The sequence below is a fragment of the Chenopodium quinoa genome, unplaced genomic scaffold, assembly GCF_001683475.1.
Source record: "Chenopodium quinoa cultivar QQ74 unplaced genomic scaffold, ASM168347v1, whole genome shotgun sequence".
NCBI classification, from domain to species: domain Eukaryota; kingdom Viridiplantae; phylum Streptophyta; class Magnoliopsida; order Caryophyllales; family Amaranthaceae; genus Chenopodium; species Chenopodium quinoa.
In genome coordinates this window covers 55,782-69,733 of record NW_018742411.1, presented here as the reverse complement: position 1 = coordinate 69,733, position 13,952 = coordinate 55,782, and the positions used below count along the sequence as shown (strand labels likewise).

The window sequence follows — 13,952 nt, the reverse complement described above, 5'->3', positions numbered from 1 at the left end:
AAAAGAATTTATACCCAAATGTATATTTATTGAGAAAATGTTTATGATAAATAAAAATTCTTAATTATTCTTCATTATTACCACTCTCTTCGTTTCTCGAAAGAAGGTAGCGTTTGGTGATTTTACACATATATCTTTTGTCAACTATTGAGGCAATTAATGGGACTCGGGAGTATATCATATTTATATTTTCGTAGAAGTTAGACCAATCATATTTTAAACTTTGAAATTGGGTAATAAAATTAAGAATAAAAAAAATAAAAAAAAGTTGCACTACTTTTAGTAGCTAATCAATCGAGTATATATATATATGATGAGTAATTTGTAGTATCAAAAATATTCTTATACGGAGTATTAATTATACAATTAAGTTTATTTCGGTCCCCCTATACCCCATGCATGTTTCAATATTCTATTTGAAAGGAACGGTAGATAAGATTTGAGCCCGTAACTTTTATATTACGCTGACTTGAGCTAGTCCTTTAATATCATCTGCTAATTAATCTTATATGATTATTGCAGATGTATGTACGTCAAGCCACCAACAAGCTGTGCATAACACTGCCTAATGAGAACAAAGTTAATTCTCGGCAACACTTGAACATGTAGCATGCACCTTTGACCAAATTCCCTACAAAAATGGTATAATCGAATATTAATGAGGTTGAGAACACTTCAATTCATACATTGATAAATTATTACTCAAAAACACTTCTTGCTAAAAAAATTTGTGTTTTCGATATCCGAGTTCCTACCATTTTTTTTTTCGCCAAGATCTTTCAAAAACTTCTTCAGTTGCTCACTATCAGAAATGAGTTTATCATCAATTAGACCTTCAACGAGTGCAAAAAACACCACCTGAAGTTCAAAAAAAGAAAAGGCTCTCATCATCTTGTTATATGATGAGTCCAAATTGAAAAAAAAAAAATAAATAAAAAATAAATAAACGAACGAAGAAAGTACGAAATATATAATCACCTCTGCATAGCCACTGCTTGATTGATTGCTTTCTTCTGTATTTCTACCACAAAGATTTAAAAGGGGTGTCTTCTCATCCGATGAAGTTACGAGTTCATCGGTTAGTACCTACGTTACAAAAACCAACAAAAATCAAGCCCTAACGTCTTTAAATTTGCATTATAAATGATGCATAATAAACTTTAGGTATACAAAATGCGTCAATGTTATTCAAACTATGAAACTAATAATGAAGGTGCAATAACTTCTTAAATTTACTCTTGTAAGCTATTGTATCGAGTAAGGATCATCAACCTTTTCAATATATTATCAAATCTATTGACCATTAAACTTGAGTTATATAATAAGTGATCACGTGTTTATTTACTATTTATATTCTTATTTTATTTTTACGATAAGGAAGATCTATTTTGACCTGGCCTCAACCCTTATTTTTGGTCCAGTATTTGCGAATTAGGCACTTGGGAGTAGAGGGAAGGATGTATAAGAGCTGATCACCCTACCCGACCCCAAACACCCTCAGCTCACTTAGTAAGATTCAAACTCCTACCTTTAGTTAACACTTTATTGGTACGTGCCTCTGAGTTAGTTTACTATGCGATGGCCACTAGAGTTATTATGTGTTGATGAACCTATTGGTATACGAAATATTTAAATAAGTGCGAGATTTAATGTTTAAACCCAAACATAACGGAAAATTAAACGTAATAAATTAAATGTGGACAAAATCTTCAACCAAAATCAAATTACATAAAGCTCAACTTACAGAGGAGCAACTATGTATCCAAAATCCTGCATAGTCCAAAATTAATCCAATTGCATCTGCAAGCAACAGCAAATATATAATACGAGTGTAGTTGAAATCCTTCTACGTACACCTTTCATTTGCCCCTTTTTCTTTTAAGTTTGCCTCATGACATATTGTGTAAATAATTATACGGGATCACTGAAAATTCTACAAGAAAAACGACCATCACAATTTTATAAATTAAACGGTTGTGATTTAATGATTTTGAATTATTTTTTAATGCTAAAATTAATTAGACGGATCACGACTTTACTCTTAAAAAATAACAAAACTCCGATGTGATTATCCGACTAATAAAAGAGATAGAGGTAGTAGCATTTAGAATTTTTAGATCGAACCTTCGGCTTCCAATTTATATGTCGGAGATGCATCGCAAGGTGTTGCCTTGGCTGAGTCTTCAAGGTCCCTCTTGAATTTGTTCATGATCAATCTCCAATATAACCTATTATTAGTTGTTTCGCATTTTAAAGAACTTAAGTCAAATCTCGTATATGAATAGTGTAAATGTCAAATGGTGATCAATTACAATAGCAAAAATTTACCTTTATTCCAAGAGAGGTATATTGACTTTTGTCATCAACTTCGGAAAATAAGAGCTGAAAACCAGCTTTCATGATATTAACCAACTTTGTCCTTTCATATTTATCATCAAACTTACGAGCGATAAAATCAGACTCAGACTCGGACTCGGACTCACACTTAGACTGATCAATAGTCGAGGGATTAGTCGGCTTAGAAAAAGGTGCGGTATGTGTGTTGAAGAAAGGTAAACATCTTGAAATGGACGTCGGTCGAGATCAGATTCTGGTAGAGATCAGAGTCTGAAGCCATTTGAATGATGCTGGTCTAAGGAAATTCCAAGAGTATAGTAGGTAGAACTAGAAGGAATATAATGGATGTGTGTTGAGCAAAAAGAAGAAATTAAATTAAATTGTCTTAGTTAATTAATACACCGTACATATGCTAATTAATTAATGAGGGGGGTGGGATCGAATCAATAGAATTGTATCGTATGATCGTAAGATCCTACTTAATAACAAATAATATTATATATTATGTTATAAATTGACTTAAAAACAGTTTTTGAAAAGGGGTTTCAATGCTAAAAGACATTTTTTTGCTTAAGAAATGTCGATCTTCATTTAGCTTTGTTTGTATGGTAGTTAGAAGATTAATAACACAAGTTTAAATTGATAAATTATGTGCAAATTTGTAAAGAATTAGACCTTAACTATGACAATTGCAAGTTGTCAATTGATAAAATCATATTAATGTCACGGATTTGCTAATTTATTAGCGATAATTATTGAATACATTAAATTTAGGTGCATATAATCTAAAAAGTAATAAAAAATATGTCAAAATAAATTAAAGTCTCATATTATAGTGAAATGTTGGATTGGATCGTAGGATCATAATAAAATCGTACGATCGTGTTGAGATCCTACCACTCATAATTAATATCAGAGTAAGATCATAAGATCCTACAAACTTAAGATCCTACCAAAAATCCGGATCGATCACGCAATTTTGGATCGTAGAATTGTAGGATCGTAAGATCCGAATCGGAATTTTAACAACTATGCTTGACTGTTCGTTTGTAAACATATAAATAAATTAAATGATATACGTATATACGAACCTTGAGCTTTTGATGTTTGCCGAGTAAGACATGGGCAGAAAAAACACGATCAGTAGTAGACGCACCAACAGATAAGACCCATGGATAATTGTTTCCAACAATCCCGGGATTTGGCCCACTATTTCCTGCACCAGCAATAGTGAGGATGCCATTCTTCATGGCATGGAAGGTAGCTATTCCTGCAGCATCATCAAAATAACCACTAGAACTAGAATATCCTTGAGAATAATTTATAATGTCAACGTCGTCATCAATAGCAGCCATCATATCTATATCATCGCTTCCTGTGGTTTTAGATGTAGGACATTGAACATTCCCCAAAGTCTTGTAGGCCACCAACCGCGCTTTGGTGCCATTCCTTTAGCTGTCCCATTCGCGAGTCCTCCCCAGCTTGCGAATGGGACAATATTCCCTTTCGCCGTAGATAGGGTGTGGGTGCCATGCCCATGCTTGTCATCTCTAGGGCTCAACTTTTCACTGAAGGTGCAATTTTTTTCTAAATTAATCAATTTCTCCATACCTTGTTAAAAATATCTAGCTCCTATAAGCTTTCAGAATTTAACATGAAAATAAAAAATTAAAAAAAAAAAAATAGAGAGAGTACAACAGAGTAATGCATGCATACAGTACAAGACTGTAAAAAGTAAAGTTGATGATGTATTGACCTATTGCACTTAAATGTCATATCTTGTTTATTATCGCAAGCTTCTTTCAACTTTTTGGGAATTGAGCCATAGCTTTCATCATCGGAAAAGCTCTGAATTTCAAGCCACATACCTATTAGTCACAAATTTCAATACATAATTACTAGAATTAAATAAAATATATTGTTACGATGGATATTGCTAACGAGAGCTTCTAGAGCATTATATAACAATATAATATACTTTTTTTTTTAATTAAAAAGGTATTAATTTTGGAATACATGTTAAAAATACGCGTCGATCAATGTAATTAATGTTTATTATTTTACGTAATTAAAAAATTAAGCTGATGGTTGAGGCCCAAAAATATACTCTATCACGATCCCTCACATGAGAGTCCATTGGGCTTGAAGTGTGGATGCACCGTACATGAGCTCTCCGGATACCCTGTGCGAAATATTCTACTTGAAAGTGGGGGGTGGGTGAGATTTGAACCTGGCTTCGATACCATGTTAGAAGAGCAATTCAACAAAAGATTAAGATGATAATTAAGGCTCAGGAATATGTTTTATACTCTATCACTATATTTAGTAATCTTATCATCTATTGCTTACTATTGCAAATATATGAAATGTCATCTATCAAACGTGTCTTCAAAAAAGAATGGGGGGTAAAGGTCGGATTATTAAAAAATATTTCAAAAGTGCGATTATTAAAAACGAACGGCCCAAAGGTGGAATTATTCCCATGAATTTTTCCAAATACTATAGACAACTATCTACCTATTTTGGCCTTGACCGTAATAGGACTTCTAACAACATGTTTAGCATCAGACCACACCAAACTTCTAAAAATGTAGTCAGTGGAGAGATGATTGATATCAGATAATAAGTTTAAACATAATGATTTGATCTTTTTGAGAGACTACCAAAGTCTTAGGCTCCACCACAATTAAGACACCTGGTGGCGGCTCAATGCGGTTCCAGGTTGTCCAACATTCTTCAAATTTCAAGTAACTATCGCATTGCCGGTAAAATTCACGATAGATATGGAAGGATAATTGAAATCCAAGATGTTGAAGGAGCACGGGCATTTGTAAGAATGTTGTTGGCTAAATTCTTTAAGAGTTGTACTATCATGAGGATATGCACACAGGAAGTTTAGGTAATCATATTGGTTCATGTCATAAACCAACCCAGGATCCATTGCCGCATTCGGTTTAACGTGGCCCGACCCGTATGGCCGTATGCAAATGGGTTAGCATCACTTATCTTGTCACTGTCACGTATAGGCATCCCTTCATTATCAAGGGGACTTGTTGCATTATTATTACTTGCTGCATTTTAGATGTGTATAGTGATTTACTTTAAATCAATTCTACATTACCGAACCAGATCCATAAACCGTATGTAATTGCTATATATATATATATATATATATATATATATATATATATATATATATATATATATATATATATATATATATATATATATATATATATATATATATCATGTGGTTTGTGTACACAACATACCTGTAGTCATGATTGCTGATTTGATAGCTGTTGTACTCCAATCAGGATGTTGCTTCTTAATAAGAGCCGCAATACCAGTAACATGAGGAGTAGCCATTGATGTTTTGGTTAACATGCAATAAGAATTTTGAAAGATTTCTATAGGGTAAGCAGCAAGAATATCTACCCCAAGTGAAAATAGGATGGTACACCCGAGTGCACCATATGCATGGTGCACCCATAAGGTGGAAAGAACATACAGTTGTTTAATAAAAAACATATTGTGTTTGACGAAGAACATACCCATATATGTTTGATAATACGTTCTTTTATACTTATGTTCTTTAACATAGGTTGATTAAACATGTTTTTTGGGTTTCAATAATACAAAGTATGTTCTTTGAATTTGGCTTGTATGTTCTTTGAGATAACGAGTGACGACAATTCTTTTTTGAATTATCATATATCATTTTTTACTACCGTATGTTCTTTGAGTTTGATCAGTGAGTTCTTCGGGTATGAATTATATATTATTTACATTATAACTTATGTTCTTTTAACATATATTATTTTGAATTTTGAAATTTAATTTGAAAATGAAATCTTAATTTTTTTAGTTGAAAATATTTTAGAGAGAGAAAACTAAAATTATTATGCAAAGTTGAATTTTTGGAGAGAAAAAACTATTTTTGGGAAAATGATATCTTTGGTAAACTTTTTTATCCATTAATGTGTAATTTTTCATAAAATTTTAATAAAGTTTTTATCATGTTCTTTTTTAATGTCTTTATGTTCTTTAATAATGCATGTTCTTTTTAAAAAAACCTAAATGTTATTTCCGCCTTTTTTTTTTATTATTAAACCAGGTGCACCATGTGCATGGTGCACCTCGGTGCACAGATCATGCATTACCCCTAGGAGCTGTAACATCAGGCTGTAGTAAATGAATACGCACAAGGAAAAATTACTTTAAATAACTATATTGTGCATGCTAAGGAATATATTTTATGAATGAATTTATTATAGAATCCCTCTGTCCATCCCTATTTGTTTGCCCCGTATTCCTTTCTAAGATGGGCCTTAAAGATTTCTCTGTCTCCACCGTTAACCCCGCTTGTATACATTAATAAAAGTATAAAAGACAAAGATACTCTTATTACCTACTTCCTATATTTTGGTTCAATCCTTAATAAAATACATTTCGACGAGACAAACAAATAGGAATGAAAGAAGTAATAATTAGATCAAAAAAATAATGAGTACGTATATCTTTAAAATACCAGGGTTATTCTGGTTTGGACCCCTCGATGAGAAAAAGCCCATGATTGGAGATGGATTTACTCCCAATGTATTTGTTACGCCACTGATTGACACGGTTGGAGTCCTGTTACAAATTGCAATAATCTTTATTTCTTAGATATTCATATATTATTTACAAAACTAATTATAATCGTCTCATCTTCTTAATTCTAACTTTTGATTTTTATTTACTTGCAATACAGCCTTGTTGCATGCATTTTGAGGCCAAAATTATACAATGTAAACAAACAAATTAAACCAATATAATTTTTACACATATATAGTACCTAACCCTTCTCTATCCTCGCTGTCAAAATGATTATTTTGATTAAAATTGTTTGTTTACCATCATTAGTTACCTCCTAAAAGTGTCTGAGCATAAATTGTGTTGCAAGTAAAAGAAAACAGTGGAAGTATATATCATGATCTTCCACTGTACTAGCATCAGCATCAATTACCTACATATCCAAGAGCTAACTTAGTTAAATAAAAAGAAAAAACCTACCTCATGGCTCGATTTGATCTGTAAATCTGAAGTGAAATAAACATATATAGCTTAAGTTGTAACTCCATATCTATGCACCAAAACAGGAAATGAGGTAGGCGTTATAAATTGATCTTACCTTGTAGAGTTAATATAAGAAAAAAGAGTTTCACCGTCTTTATAGCTAAAAACTATAGTGTTGACATAATGATCTACATCCAACGTCACATGCATATCATATCGATCATAAAAAGATCGAAATAACATATGCTTTGTATTAGCAATTTTAATAAGTTGTAATCTAGCTTAACAATCCAATAATTATACAATGTGATACAGTATAAAATCTATTACTAGGCCTTAACCATCAGATTAAGTTTTTGGTTGAGATTATCCTTTAACAGAGTATCAAAGATAATGTAACAAGAAGGTTACGAGCTCGAAACTCATCCAAAACCTCCTTTAAAAATGAAATGTTAAGCGATGGGTATGTTAGGGAATCAACCAACAGCTTAAATTTTTTGTTGAGGTGGTTTTTAACATAATTATTCAAAATCATAAGAAAAGAAAAAAAAATTAAGAAGAAGAAGATTAATTATACTTACGCATCGCTAACATTAGCACTAGATATGCGAGCATCTGCACCAGTGATTAGTGGTTACAATTCATTAGGAACGTCAAGTTTTGCTACAAAATCATAAAACCGTGTACCCTGCAGTAAATAGTTTAATTTTAATATATTACTCCATATTAAATTTTGGGAAAAGGAGTTTAGAATAATTATATTAACCACTTGATACTATGATTGTCAAATCAAGTTAGGTAGTAAGGAGTGCATATCAGCGTATAGCACCTATTGACAAACAAAGTGTATAGGAAGGCAGAAGCGTAATTTACCACGCATTAGAAAACTTGAATATTCCATTTAACCGTGCTAGTGGTACATTTAATACTCCAAAAATGTACCACTGAAATCACGCTAGTACATTTAATCAAAGTGGTAAGTACGTTTTGTACTTTGAATTGTACTACTAGAAAACCAGTGTCATCCTATAATCTTTCTAAGCACATAGGTGCTATACGCCAATACTTCTCCGGTAGTAAGAGGCTTAGAATTTTTTCTTAAGTAATAATTGTTCTGTTTTTTTTATTCAGTTGACACGTTTGTTTTTAATCATGTTTTCCAACGGGCAAGTTTAACCATCACATCAATCAATATATAGCATATAAATATATGTGCATATACATACATACCTTGATCTTCTGATTGTTGCCGAGTAGAACGTGAGCAGAAAAAACACGATCAATAGTAGACGCACCAACAGATAGCACCCATGGATAGTTATTTACATCAGTCCTGGCATGCGGCCCACTTCATGGCATGGAAGGTAGCAATTCCTACACCATCATCAAGATAAGCACTATTAATTGATATCATCTCCTAAGTTTGCCTTATGCCATATTGAATCTTCAAGGTTGGATGGTGGATAATGTAATCCTAAGAAATCCGCTGATCGAGTCGTTGTCGATTCAAGAATTCGACTTTCAAATATTGATACAACACTTTGGATGCTCTTCATGAAAGTTAAACCATGCATTAATAAATTAGATGAAAAATATTTTTAGAATGAGCTTAAATTAATTAATTTCTTCATTTTTTTTTTTATTTTTACTATTTAGGTTATGTTTGATTTGATATAAAATATTTTCAATTATAAATTAATTTTCATGGAAAACACATTTTCAAGGAATATAATTAATTTTTTTTTTGTCAAGACCCTAAAATCTGGTTCTCCTCTTCTCTTACTCTCTCCACCTTTTTCCTCTTTCTCTTTCTCTCTCCTCTTCTCTTCCCCTCACCCCCTCTTCTCCTCTTTTCTTTCCCTCACCGCTTCCTCTCCTCTTCTCTTTCCCCTCTATCTTTCTTTCTCCTCTTTTCTTTCCCTCACTGCCTCCTCTCCTCTTTCCCCTTTCTCTTTCTCTCTCCTCTTTTCTTTCCCTCACCGCCTCCTCTCCTCTTCTCTTTCCCCTTTCTCACCACCCAAAAAAAAATCAAAAAGTTCCGACCAAAACCCGGATCTACCCACCACAACCGGCAACGGGTAGCCCGTCTTTTCTTTTTTCCCTCACCGTCTCGTTCTTTCAATGTTGGATCGACCACTATCAAGCATCGTGGAGCACCGTCAAGCACCGTCGTAGGCCGAAATATAGGTTAAATGTCCGTTATTTTCACCATCAACATCAACAACATCAACAACACAAGGTTTTCAAGTCAAATTCGACCATGAAAACTCTAGATCTAGAGTTTTCATGGTTAAATTTGGCCTCGTAAACCCAATTTTGAGGTTTTGTGTGGTGGTCAAAGTATGGTATGTATCTTTTTTTTTTTAAAAAAATTAATTTTGTTGTTTTTTCGGTTTTTTTTTTTTTTTGAAAATTTATGGTGGTTGTGGTGGATGTTGGAGTTTGGATTTTGGTGGCTAGGTTGGTGAGGTTGTGGTGGGTAGATCCGGGTTTTGGATGGAACTTTTTGATGTTTTTTTGGTGGTTTCAGTGGTGGCTTTGGGTGATTTCGGTGGTGGTTTGGGAGGGTGTGGAATGGCGAGGTGGGTGGTGGTGGTTTATAGATCTGGCGAGGTGGGTGGTGGTTTCGGTGGTGGTATTTGGGTGGTAGGAAGGGGATACGGGTTAGGGTTAGGGTGGTGGGGGGGGGGGGGGAAGGGGTTGGGCGTGGTGGTGGTGGGTGGTGTGGGAAAAGGGGTTGGATGTGGTGGTGTGGGCTGGTGGTACGGGTTAGGGGGCTTGTGGCTGGTGGTGGGTGGTGGGAGCTGTTTTTTGTTTTGGTTTTTTTATTGACCATTCGACGGAAGTTTCCGTTGGAATATACCTCTTTCCACGAAAATTTCCGTCGGAATATATCTCTTCCAACGGAAATTTCTATCGGAAACCACTCCAACTCCGACGGAAATTTCCATAAAAAAAGGTATATTATGACGAAAATTTCCGTCGTAAATGTGACGAAATCTCAATTAAAGTCAAAAAAGCGCCGACAGAATAAGTCCGTCGGAAACTAGCCTTCCGACAGAATTTCCGTCGTAAACTAGCCTTCCGACAGAATTTCCGTCGGAAAAGGTCGAATTTCCTACGAAGGGTTTTGCGACAGAACATTTCGACGGAATTCCATCGGAAGACCATTTTCCGACGGAATTTCGACTGATTCCGACGGATTATTTTCATCGGAATCAAGTTGTTTTCTAGTAGTGTAATAGTTTCTCATACCAAACTTCAGCAAGCTCCAAAAGAAGAAGAATGAGTCTTTAGCGTCTCACCAATTCACAATTCATTCTACGCCATTCTCACAAAGATGCAAATCTAACTAAGTACATCCCATTATTTTCCAAATCCTAGCATATTGGATTCTCTGGCAAATGAGCAGGGATACTTCTATAGCATATAATTAATAATTGAAACATATGATTAAAAATTCAAAACATATGAAAACAACAAAAATCAGACTGAATAAATCTGTAAAAATGAAGTTCAGCAAAATACCAGCCTTAAAATCATTCTCAAGAAAAAAATTAAAAAATTAAACGATATTCGTAATAATCGAACATAGACCCAAAACATTCATTGAATTATATCTTAGCCTCATCTAATTAATATCAACTGCAATTCATTAGCCTCATCTAATTGCTTGGTCTTGGAATCATGTACTAATGGGAACCTAATATTAACAAATGCAAACTTTTTACAATGAGCGATGTCGTGCACACACTCCCCTCCATAGTCATCGGAGCCATTGAGAGTCTGCACCACTGCCATATTATCTAGCTGCACTTGTAGCTTCTTTATTTCCATACGTTTTGCAAGTTCCAAGCCATATTCCACAGCAAGGGCCAATAAATTATCAGGAACAGGCTGTGCAAACCTTATAACTAGACCTAGCTATGCTTGATAATACCCGTCTGGCCGTTTCTTTTAAATGTGTACTTTTTACATGTAAGAAGTATGGATTATTATATACGTACTCCCCTTGAATGTGACGACTTCAACTATTATTGTACCTTTATATAATGTGGGTCCACTGTTATACTCCCTCTTAACCTAGTATTTTGATGCGTTTTTTTAACTTTATCACGGTCTCCAATACACGTGTTAAAATGATTTTATTTCCATTTTTATATGTGCAAAAGTTATATAAACTAGATATTGATAAAATGTACAATTCCAACAAGATCCCACACTAGTATATTATGTCTTTTCAATTAATAGACAAGTACGTGTTCAATGCTTTGAATGAAGTGTGTATGTATCCCAACTTGCCATTGAGATATGATAAGCTTCCTAGTAGAGTATGTTGGCTTTAGTAATGCAGCAGGAAAGTTTTTATCTCAGACTTAATCGGGTTGGTTTGTTCGACCAAGTAGGTGGGATTAACTCCTTGGTTGAAAACTCATTATTGTACAACTATCCGATACATGGTCATGTACCTTGTACTACATGACCGTGTGATAAAACATGGTCGTGTACCTTACTCTACACAGTCATGTGATTTTGCAGACGAACCTGTCTGCACGATTGTGAACCCTCTTCTACATAACCGTGTGTGTCAGATATTGTTTAGAGTGGCTATCAGTTGGGCCTAGTAGGGCACAACATAAATTGATAGGTTGTTTGGATTTATTGATTTCCTTGTATTTGAAGTTTATAAATACAAACAACAACCTCTGCAATAAAACAACTTTCGAAAAACCCTAAACACATTAAACACAAACCTACCGTTTGAGATCTGAATAGTTCTTTAGCAATTCCAACCTTCGTATTCGGATACACGAATTATGGAGGTCGTTGTCAGAAGGAGGACAAGTCTTTGATTCGAGTACAACGATCGAATTTGTTCCAGAGAAGTTCTTAATTGTCTATTATTATTCTTGGAATCAAAAAGTATTTTTTCAACAATTTAGAAGCGAAACTGTTGATTTCGGAATATATATAGAATTCGTTACTGCTCGAGGGTTTGAAATATTTCAAGCGGAAATTGGTTCTAGTTCATTAATTAAAGATTCGTCATGTTAACGGACCTTATGCTCGTATTTGGGGTTGAACAAAGTATTTGTCAGAGTTTAATTTGAGATTGTTGTACACCTAATCAAATATGAATAATCCTCGGTGTGAATTTTTCATGTGGTATTATCAAGTATGTGTTCCTTATTGGACCATAGTTCATTAAAGAATTGAAATTGTGACTTAATTTTCATAACGAAAAAGAAAAAAGACATGTAATATATAACAAGCTAGTTTTTTTTAGTCCAAAATGCATCTTCTTCCTCAACAAAATTCTTCTATATCACAAAATCATTCTCAACAAAGATCTACCTCCTAGATCAATGGGTATGCGGTCGATGGGTGACGGTCGATAAGTGACGGTGGCCCAACAGCCTTAAAATCCTGGATCCGCCATTGGACACGTATGAGAAGGTTATATGCACTTTCTTAATATAGAATAAATAATTTGGAATTATATTATGCAACATATATTCTCCTCACATTGACAATACCATGCATGATCCATGGCTTTATATTGTAGGAAATATGACTAAGTTAAGTATATACAAACTTAAACTAGATAATATATAGTCCTTTATACCACAAACAAGTATTACTATTAGCCACAATGGATCAGAAGTTATAAATCCATGTTATAAATCCGACGTTAGATTGTAGGAAATATGACTAATAGCAATAAAGATTAAAACAAACGTATCTGATATAATGTCGTAGTTTGACATAGCATCATCACTGCCCTAAAGTCGACTTTGCCTCATACTGCACACATAGACTCGTAGCAATCGACCTCTAGAGATACATAACTCTAACTCTTTGGTGTACGATAAAGAATTAGATTGAGAACATCTTTGAACAATGCTCAAGAGAATAGTGGTACGTGGTGAAGCATCATTTTTGTGAGAAAGGAATTTTGTTTTTATCTTTCTATGTCTTTTTAGGATGAAGGAGGACGAGTTATATAGATGTAAGAGTGAGATAAATACAATAAATTTAATCACAAATTAGACCCAAAAAGGCTAGCATTTAAATCACCCAATTCAATTAAGCCAAAGGCAATTTGACTAATTGAGCATAAAGCATATATAAATTAAAGGAATTAACTTTATTTAGGAAGCTAAGAAAAATACTATACAATATAATGCAATCTTTGACAAAGGAGAAATTAATTCTTTTGATTCATAACTTATTTGAAGTTCTCTATTAAAACTCCAACAACTATTTGTACGAATAATGTGTTTAGTGATTTCCGAACCAATAAGCAGAAGATTTTTAAAATTGAGTCATTGCTTAAAATCTTGAATAGGCCGGGGTAATATTTGATAGATTTTTAAATATATACTACGTAAAATAAATTTGAATCTTGATATTAAGAACACTCGTGATACGTAGTTGTGACTTGGTTCTTTTTTTTTTTTTTTTTTAATTAAATAGCTTAAAAAGACATATTTTAGGGGTTTAATGAAGTATTTTTAGAAAGTATGGTGCCCTATCATTGTAAAATTTATGGCTTC

The 13,952-nt window shown here is 33.7% G+C and overlaps 2 long non-coding RNA genes across 2 annotated transcripts; both read right to left on the bottom strand.

The window, feature by feature from the left end:
• Window positions 1-65: 65 nt before the first annotated feature.
• LOC110706066 lies at window positions 66-1,182 on the bottom strand. Its single transcript, XR_002508232.1, has 3 exons — window positions 979-1,182; window positions 756-858; window positions 66-631 (listed from the first exon to the last, which is right to left on the bottom strand). It is a non-coding gene; the product is annotated as an uncharacterized LOC110706066 (long non-coding RNA).
• Window positions 1,183-1,628: 446 nt separating this feature from the next.
• LOC110706061 lies at window positions 1,629-2,712 on the bottom strand. Its single transcript, XR_002508231.1, has 3 exons — window positions 2,329-2,712; window positions 2,125-2,228; window positions 1,629-1,800 (listed from the first exon to the last, which is right to left on the bottom strand). It is a non-coding gene; the product is annotated as an uncharacterized LOC110706061 (long non-coding RNA).
• Between the last annotated feature and the right edge of the window lie 11,240 nt (window positions 2,713-13,952).